General features: G+C 42.6%; 1 pseudogene; it reads right to left on the bottom strand.

The window, feature by feature from the left end:
- Positions 1–8,679: 8,679 nt before the first annotated feature.
- Positions 8,680–8,798, bottom strand: LOC145415239 (5S ribosomal RNA; annotated as a pseudogene).
- Between the last annotated feature and the right edge of the window lie 1,691 nt (positions 8,799–10,489).

The following is a 10,489-nucleotide window of genomic DNA, read 5'->3' as shown; positions in this document are numbered from 1 at the left end:
AACTCTTCCAGCTGAACACTCCCACCAGCCTTGACAGGTGCTGAAGACAGATTGGCCCTACCATTACGTATTTTTTGTACATGTTTCCTACTGTGGGTTATAGTAACTAGAAGGTTCGTTCCCTGAGGCCCAGGAATTCTCTATATCACACACCTTCACATTTCACCACTACAGCTTTAATACCCACCTTGCATACTGGATACATGCTGGAGCTCTCTCATTGAGGACTGGTGTGATGGTATTAGAGCAGATGTTCATAGGAAAGGCTTGTACGTATTGTGCAATGCAAGTGACTGTTATAACGAACTCAGAGTTTTATGCTTTTCCCTGCCTCCATCTGGGATAAATTTCGTGTCGTTTCAGGCACCAAAACACTCTTCTATCCATTTCACCATCACCTTGAGAACAGTACCAGTCACTCCCGCGGTATTCACACTAAGGCGTCCACTTTTACCCTGAATAAGTTATCTGCGCTACGTCAGCCACGCCTTAATACCTGCTGAAGGAGAGATCGCAAGAGAGGAGCTATCACATTAATTACCACTCCCTTCAAGTGGGAATCAGTACAGCCCTAAGCAACGCTCCATTACCTCCTGGAGAAGGCCCTGTTGGAGAGTAAAATAATCGTGTCCTGGCAGAACACAGTAGCAGCCGGTGACAAGGAAAGTTTTGTAATTGTCAGACCTCAGACGAGCTCACCAGTGTTACTTAACGCTGTCCCTCAAACTCATGTGAGTCCTCCTGTTCCCAGCCATCGTCGGCAGATGGTCTTGCCTTCATGCTGGTGTGCTCGGACGACTGGACGGAGGTTCTGGATGTGGATACCAACATTTATAGAGCTTCACATATGAGATGCCCATGGAAGAATATCTACCACGCTGGGTGGTAAGCATATAAACAAATGACGCCTGATGGTTGAGTGAGTTAAAGCACTCTAACTGGATAGTGTCCTTCAAGGCTTACATCCCATGGATGATTGACGATTACTGATCACATAATACCACTCATGGTAGGCGAAACTGGTCGCCCTCGCCTTAAATGCTGGGACTAAATAGCTTAGCCCTACATGGGCCACAACGCTTCTGATGAGGCAAAGGGGGACTGGATGATGGGTGGATGAATGGACAATAATTACATATACTGTAAGTGTGGCAGATAAAGGCTAAACATCAGGGTATATCTTAATTCTCTTCTATCCATGACACTCTTCTAGGAGTATCAGCCAATACGATCATTTCCGCACATAAAGATGGTGACAGAATTTGACAGATCCCATTATTAGGCTGCAGAAACAAAAAATCAGTTTATCAGTTAATACACTAAAACGCAGGAGAGAGAGAGAGAGAGAGAGAGAGAGAGAGAGAGAGAGAGAGAGAGAGAGAGAGAGAGAGAGAGAGAGAGAGAGAGAGAGAGAGAGAGAGAGAGAGAGAGAGAGAGAGAGAGAATCCAGATGTTTATTTTGTAGGAAATATGTCAATATCTCTGGGTTAACAACTGGGGTAGAGTCACTGACCTAGAAATATGCAAAAGACACAGAGAATTTGAACTAAAAACAGAAATAAAACTATCTATATGTATCATCATCCTTTAATCTGGCAGGTGTCATTCACTTTCTTATACACCTACTTGATTTCATGGATCAAAAGTGCATTAGTTACCGTTCATTTAATTTCACTTTACATTTTTCAAAGTTTCAGTCCTTAGCAATAGAATTCAGGTACTTCTCACAGTCTAGTCATAGTTATAAAACGGAACAAGGTGTGGTTTTTAACGTGGTTTCTCACATTTTATTTGAGTCTCTCTCTCTCTCTCTCTCTCTCTCTCTCTCTCTCTGTCGACCTGTTTGTCTCATCTCTACCTGTCTGTCTGTCTGTTATCTCCTTATTAGGTGATTTATCTGGCTGCCTAGCTGCTCGTTGTCTGTCTTGATATTTCTAGTTCTCTGTATGGCCCGTTTGTCACAAAGTATTGACTTGGTCGAATTACTTTTCGCTTCCTCCTCATCCTTTTCTACTCTTCTATTAGTTGTTGTTGTTTTGTTATTGTTGTTGTTGCTGTTGTTGTTGTTGTTCTGTCCCCACACATCTGTCCGTCTCTGTTTGTAACACCTACTCTCTGTCTCTGTCTCTTAATTTTCCTCTTCCTCCACCTCTTTCTCCTCCTCCACCTTCTTCTGCCACACCCACAGGCATAATCAAGTCAGTCTTTGTCCCCACCTGTGCCATTTACTCACTCTCTCAGTTGCTGAACCACTTCTAAGGATGGCGTCCTGGCTCTATGGGGGTTGTGTTGCTTTGCCTAGGGATGTGAAGTTTTGCATAGCGGTAGATCTCCACCAAGACCAGATTCTAGGCAGACAGGAACCCCCGAGGACCACCCTAAAAGGAAGGCTTGGGCCCCGGGGTTTCCAGCCAACTCGGTATGCATAGCCAACTACTGTTGCATTTTTTTTTTAATTCTGCGAAAGCAAAATTTTACACAATAGTAGACCTCAAACTACACTAGGATACAAGCAGAGTGAGACACCCGAGGGCCGCCACCAAGGGAAAGGGGGGTCCCAGGCAATGCTAGTATGGATGGCTGTAGATTTTTTTTTTTTTTTTTTTTTTTTTTACTGAATACAAAATCTGGCACACTGGTAGTCTTCCACCCGGACATGATTTTAGCCAAGGTGTTACCCTCTGTGGCCATTCCCCGTAAATGATAACTTTTTCCTTAGAATACTGCAAGGATGGATGCGACTATCAGAAGTGTCCGCAGTTTTATATCTTTTTCTTTGATGGTCAGTTGTTATCTGTGTATCTGTAAATTACAATCTGTCCGTCTGTCTGTCTCCATTTCTTCATCTTATTCTTCCACCCCCCTCCTCTCATCTGGCTCCTCGCCCTCCTCCTCTTCTTCCTCTCCCTCCTCCTTCTCCTCCTCCTCCTCCTCCCCTTTTTTCTCTGGTTATATAATGTCTTTCTATGTCTCTTCATCCTCCCTCCTCCTCCCTCTCCTCCTAATCAGATTCAGTGGTAGAGCATTCGATCATAAATGAGAAAATATCACCCTCACTTTGTATAACGTCTGTAGTATACCCACACTTAGAGTACTGTGCCCAGTTCTGGTCGCCTTATTACAAAAAAGATGTAGAGAAGCTTGAAAGGATACAAAGAAGGATGACAAAAATGGTACATAAATTCAGAAATAAACCACACGAGGAACGTTTAGAAGTCTTAAATCTCTTTACCTTTACTAAACGCAGGTTGTGAGGAGATTTGCTCCAAGTATTGAGAAGTATTCAAAGGAGACTATATTATGGCCATAGATACACACTTCAACAACTGTAACTATTTGTAACATACTGCCCTTCAGTGTACTAAACTGTAATACTAAACTTTAAAGGTCGTCTTCTAACCCGCAGTAAAGTGTATTCACTCCTGAATAATACATTTCTGGTGTTAATGAGTTTTTTCTTTTTGTCAGAGCCTTGATAATATAACCCGCTGAGCACCATCGATATTATTGTTCACTTAATGGTACTTTCCTGTTCAGGTAGAGTGTTGAATAGAATTTCCTTTCCTTCTTCCCTATGAAATTTCCATGACAGCTTTTCTATGCTACATGACAGCCCTTCTCATTATTTCCTGCCGGCTTCAGTTGGAAAGTTTGGTGAGTGGGTGGGGGAGCCATTCTGCTTTTCTATCCTTGTCTTTAACTGATAGAATAGTTTAGTTACTGTAGTTTCGTATATCCTTCCCTCTACCAAACAACCACGAGAGAACAAACAGGTCTGCTGTTGCCTGCTTTCCTTTGTACGCCTTTGTTTTCCTGCTCTTCCTCTTCTTTCTCCTCCTTCGCTTCCTGTTCCTGGTCATATTCCTTTTCCTCTTCCTTCTTAACTTTTTTGTTTTGTTTTTGTCCTTCCTTATTTATCCATCTGTCTCTGTCTTTCACAGTCTATGTCTGTCTGTCACCATTTCTTCTTCTTCTTTCCCCTCCTCTTCTTCCTTTTCTCCTTCGTTTGTCTTTAGTAATATGTCCATCAGCCTCTGTCTTTTCATCCATTCTTCCCTCATCCTCATCCGCATCCCCTTCCTTCTCCTCCTTCTCTCGACTGTGTCTGCCTGCCTGCCCGCCTACCCTTGGTCTTGCAGGCGAGGCAGGGAGGGTGAGGCAATAATGATGGTGTGGTCTTGCATGCACACACCCACAACACTGCTTCTCTCTCTCTCTCTCTCTCTCTCTCTCTCTCTCTCTCTCTCTCTCTCTCTCTCTCTCTCTCTCTCTTTTCCTTCACATCCTTCATTCGTACTTCTGCCTGACTCCCACCCCTTAACTTCATTTTGTCTAAAGCTAAAAGCCTTTATTTATCAATGGAAAATCATTATTAGTCAGAAAAATGAAAATAATCTCCGTAAATTTGACTTTCTCATCTCTTTACCCCAGCCTCTCTTGCCCCCTTGTCTACCTCTTGGCCTGCTTCTCCACGTCTACTCTTGTTTGCCTCTCTGTCTATTTATCCACGTCAAACTCTACCTGCTTTCCTACCTGCCTTCCTTCCTCTCTGCCTACCTACCCATCTCCCTGTCAGCTTACCTGCCTTCCTGCCTACCTGCCCGTCTGCTGTTGCTCTCCGTTGCCAATTTCTGCCTATCCACCCTCCTACTTGTAAAATTTCATTCTCACGCCTAACCTCCCTTTTTCACTTCTCTATCCTTGCTTATCCTTCTCTCTCTCTCTCTCTCTCTCTCTCTCTCTCCTTACCTTCCTGACTCCCTCCTTCCCTCCCTGCCTCTCTGCCTGTCTATTTTCTTCCTCCTTATCTTTCTCCCTGCCTCCCTTCATTCTTCTATCCTTATCTCCCTCCTCACCTTCCTGCCTCCTCACCTCTTTCCTTCTTCACCTCGCTGCCTCCCTCACTTCTTACCTACCTTCCTCCCTTGCCTGTCAGGCACTACTTACCTCTCTTCCTTCCTCCCTCTTGACATCTCTATCTTTCTTCCCCCTTACCTTCCTTCCTCCCTCCTTATTTCTCTCACTCCTAACCTCATTTCCATCTCTCTCCCTTCCTTATCCTTTTTCCAGTCTCATTTCCCTCCCCCCCCTCCTTCCTTCCTCCTTCCCTATCCACTTCCCTCCCTTCCAAACAGAACAACATGTTTGTTGCTGTTTGGTTTCCTTTGTACTTCCTCCCACATGAATTCCCTCCCGTCCTCCCTCCCACATGACTTCCCTCCTGTCCTCCCTCCCACATGACTTCCCTCCCTTCCTCCTTCCCACATGACTTCCTTTCCTCCCTCACTTCCACATGATTTCCCTCCCTCCCTCCCCCCCCTTCCATCTCACCTCGTTCCGTCCTTGTCTTCATCCCAGCGTTCTCTCATTCAAGACCTCGCTCGTAATACTGAGCATCTTTTCTGCATCTATTAATGTCTTCGTTTTTTCTTGCAGTCCTCTCTCTCTCTCTCTCTCTCTCTCTCTTCATTTATCTATCTCGTAAAACTTTTATCTAAATGATGTTAAAATACCATGTGAGAAAAACAATATAAAATTAGAGAATAAGATAAAAACAATAAATGAAAAGGTGAAAGAGAGAGAGAGAGAGAGAGAGAGAGAGAGGAACAAAAGGTCACTGGAAGAGTGGGAGTGATAGAAACAGCGAGGGGAAGAGGATGGGAAAGAAAAGTGATTGGATGAGAGAGAGAGAGAGAGAGAGAGAGAGAGAGAGAGAGAGAGAGAGAGAGAGAGAGAGAGAGAGAGAGAGAGAACACTGTCAAGTTAAGCCAGCAGCCTCAAAGCCTAAGTTAACAGGCAGAGGACGTGACACAGGAATTGCACGTCTCTCTCTCTCTCTCTCTCTCTCTCTCCACATATTTCTTTTTCCACTGCATTCCTTCCGAACTTTTCTCATTCTCTCCCTCACTTCTTTCATTTCTCTTCTCTCCTCTACTTTCGATTTCTTTCTTCGCCTCCTTCACTGTCTTCCTTGTTTCTCTTGACTCAGAATAGTTCTTTTTCCCTCTGCATTTTCTGGCTATATACATTTTTTTCTCCTCCATTGTATAATAGTCATCTTCACTTCTTTTTTTTTTTTTTTATCCTGCATGTAATTTTTCCGTTCTATTCGTCTCTCTCTCTCTCTCTCTCTCTCTCTCTCCCCTCATTTCCTCCTCTTACAGTGCATTCCCTCCTTCTCACAAATCTCCCTTCCCTTCTCAACCGCCTTCCATCCCACCCTCCTCCCTGCCTCTCCTCCGCACTTACTCCTTGTACCCCACTTCCCTTCTCCCACTCCTCTTCCTCTTCCTTTTCCTACTAATTCTGCTCTTGTTCCTGCTCTTGCTCCTCTTCCCATTCCTCTTTGTCCTCCTCCTCCTCCTCCTCCAACCTTTGATCTCTCTTCTTCCTTCTCTCCTCTCCTCTACCCCTCCTCCTACATCCTTCCCTGTCAACACTACCATCCCCTCACCATCCTATTACTCACTCCTCCAATGATCCTCCCCCCTCCCTCTTCCTCTGTTCCGTCTCGTCTTCAGGTTTTATCATCCTTCCGCATACATATCCTTCTTTCCCTACTGGCTGTCCTTACTCCCTACTTCTCTCCCCCACTCCCTTTCATCACTTTCTTTCACTGCTCTCTCAAATTCCACACTCCTCTTTCTGCATACTCCCTCTTGCTCCCATTCACTCTCTTCCCAAGTCTTCCATCTCTCCTGCCCCCACATCCATCCCACATACCATTATTCCTTCATCTCTGTCCTCTGTCCCCATCTCTCCCACTCCCTCTCATCCTTTTCTTCTTCCTTCTCTCTCACACCCCACATCCCTCCCTGTCTATATTCTCTCCCTCCATATCATTTCCCTCCGTCTTTCCGTGTTTCCCTCTCTCCCTCACCCGTCCATCTCTATATAGTTTTCTACTTTCCCACACATCTACCTCTCTCCCACATCCCTCCCATTCTAAATAGTTTTCTTCTTTCCCACACTCCTTCCTCTCACCCACATCCCTCCCTCTCTATGATTTACTCTCCCCCACACTCCTCCTTCTCGTCCACATCCCTACCTGCCCTTTTTTCTCTCCCACATCCCTCTCTCCCTATACTCCCTCCCTATCCCCACTTCTCCCAACCGCAACCCCCTGCATTCCCTCCCCCCCTCCCTCGCTGACCTGGCCCCTGCAGCAACGACCATTATGACGGCAATAATTACCACATAAATCACACTAATTACTTCTGAACCGCCCTATGGAGATGCACACCCTCATTATTTTCCGTTTTTATTATTATTTACAATTAATTTCCTATTATCTCATCATTTAAACATTTAGACAAATACCCGGAAGAAGAACATTTAATTTCTTTACAGGTATCATTGTCCTTGACAGACATACTATGTCTCCAGTAAAGCGTAAAACTTCTAAAATAAATAGTATAGTTGGTTCAGTTTATGGTATGGGACTGTAGTGTATGCAGCCTTGGAGCTGTTGCGGCAAAGAAGGAAAGCTGGTGATACGGGCACGGGACTTCCTCTGATTTTGCCTCACCCTCATCATCGACATCTTCGTGGTAAGGATGCAGCAACAAGAATATTAATATGGAAAATTATGAAACGCAACGTACAAAATACCGAATGAAGTGAGTCCTACATCTATTATCTCATCACTGCGGCTTGTGCAACAGTTTCATAACCAGAAAAAAAAAAAAAAATATATGCTCTGGATTTCCCCACGTTGTATATCAGGGAACACAGCTAGATTGCTGCTGCTGCTGCTGCCGCTGCTGCTGCTGATGATGATAATGCTGCTGCTGCTGCTGCTGCTGCTGATGATGATGATGATAATGCTGCTGCTGCTGCTTATGATAATGAGAATGAGGTGATGGCGATGATGGTGGTGGTAGTATACTAGCGTCTTCCAAAAATCCATTCTAGTTTGTATAACAATATAACCTAACTTTTAAAACCCTCTATTAAGATTTTTCCAACAGCAGGTTCGATTTCTTGTGCAACCACATATTCCACCTTTATTATGGTCAGATTCAATATAATCTAAACTTACTGTAAATACAGTACTTAATTCCGACCTTTCAGAATACCTGATAACCTAATTACTTCTAAAAGCCTTAAAATAATACCACATTGCGTTCAGTTCTGTATTATCATTTCTAAAAATAATCCCATAACGAAATTACGTCTGAAACAGTCTCAATAAGAAAAAAATTAATGCAATTCTCCTAACGTTAATTACATGATATTACGTTGCGTTTGTAGTACGAGTATCAGTGTACAGTATAACTTTTCTATACCTATAACTATTTAGTACAAGCAAACCTACTTTAACTAACTTCTGAATGCAATTTACCTCTTCTAATGTTTGATATATCATAATTTAAACTGCAACTTGCAGAGGAAATGTTCAGTTAAAATGTCTGGACGTGGCAACATTTACACCTATCTCGTCTTCAGTGGCTCTAAGAGGACAGAGTATTGACCAGATATATGATGAAGTGCTAAAAGAAGCACTGGAGCATGCGTTCATCGAAGATGTGAGGAAAGAAAATTAAAACTATAATATATATATCCATCCATCCATTGCCAGACGCCATGTATCCCAAACGGGGTGGTCAAGGGCTTAGAGTTAATTGTTTTACAGGGAGGGGCACTAATCCTCATCCAACCCCACTTGACACGTAGGGATGCCAACAGCATCTGGTGTTCCCAGGCGGTCACCCATCCAAGTACTAACCAGACCCAACGTTGCTTAATTTCGCTGATCGGACGGGAAGCGGTGTACTGAACGTGGTGTATATATATATATATATATATATATATATATATATATATATATATATATATATATATATATATATATATATATATATATTGCTGAATCAATGGAGACGTAACTACACAAAATATGTAAGAGGGGAGAATACTGGCAGTTGTTTAGGGCAAGGTTCCTTTTGTAAAGTGCAAGGATTCTCATATTCTTATTTGTACATGATTCTTTTATACAGAAATCCATAGGATCAACAGAAGCATTACAATGATAAGAGTGTTCCCGTACCGCAGAGTGAGGAGGGTCACTCAGGGAGACATGACCTGCTAGACTGACCTCTATACTCTTTGATCGTAGGTTGAAAGCTGATTTGGTGCTTCCAGTATACCTTGTGTGGCAACTAGACCACTTGTATTTGTAAACAACCGACGAGTGAAGGGTGGTCAGCAGTCGGTCTTTGTAATGGAAAAACAACTGGATCATTTTTTTTGTTTTTTGTTAATGAACCGGAATTTGATTTGGGGATAAAAGACAGTAAATTTACTTCTGGCCATCTTCTTTATCTTTTCTCAGTGCGTGTACAGATGCCTGGGCTGGTAAATTTGAGCTAAGAACTGTATTACACATTTGTCAAACAGTCTAGCCCTGAATCCATTACCAGCAATGAATTCCGTCAAAAACCAATTTTCTTGTGGTGTACCGATATGCTACATGTGGAAATCAGGTAACAAGCTCAACATAAAACTGTCTTAACAGAGTTTATCTTGAAATTCAATGAACGGGTAAAAACTGGTATCAAAACCAGAGGAGGTACGCTTCCGACAGATGGACATAACTACATTACCAGTGATCTTGCTTATTAGGAGGTCTAGAAAAGGGAGATTACTGGTAGTTTCAGATTCCATGGTAATTCCAATGTTCTGATATTTTCTGCTTAGGTAGTTCAGGAAGTGTGAAACATGACTCATCTTGAAAAGTATGGTGAGTATCATCCACGTATCAACGAAAAATGATGTGTATAAAGGACACTGGGCAGCACTGTAGCCTATTCATCACCCTCCCCCCAAGAAAAGAGAACACGAACCACAATGGGATCCAAAGGTCAGCCTATACCAACATCATCTACAGTATCATTACCAAACGATAATGCGAACAGAAAAATGTTTTTTAAAGTAACCTTTGTTTCTTACCCATGAACTTGTCCAAACTATTAAAGGCTGATGCAACAAGTAAATTTACTGTTTCATTCAAGGGAATTTTTGAAAATAATGTGGCTATATCGACGTTACACATGGAGGAGGATGAGGGCAATCTAAGAGAGAGAGAGAGAGAGAGAGAGAGAGAGAGAGAGAGAGAGAGAGAGAGAGAGAGAGAGAGAGAATCAAAGATCATACCATTTTTTTTTTCTTTGACTGTGAAATATGAAATGATGGAGACAAAAAACATAACTATTTTATAGCAGGCATTATTAAATGCAGCCATGACTGGACCGAGACGTACTGGTTGTTTGTGAGCTTTGGGCAATTCACGTAGATGTGCTGGGGATGAATCACTCGATTTCAAAGAATCTGAGACCTCTTCCAAAATAATCGTACTTCCCGTTTTATTCATGTACAAAAAAAAAAAAAAAAAAAAAAAAAAAAAAAAAAAAATCCATCCACATTTTTAAAGTATCCTGCCCTAAATGACTACCAATTAGCTATCCCCTAAAATAATTTGTGTAACTCA

This window comes from Coenobita brevimanus, chromosome 101, assembly GCF_032717465.1.
Source record: "Coenobita brevimanus isolate Jiangsu-jjx chromosome 101, ASM3271746v2, whole genome shotgun sequence".
Classification (NCBI taxonomy): Eukaryota; Metazoa; Arthropoda; class Malacostraca; order Decapoda; family Coenobitidae; genus Coenobita; species Coenobita brevimanus.
This window is presented reverse-complemented; position numbering and strand designations above follow the sequence as displayed.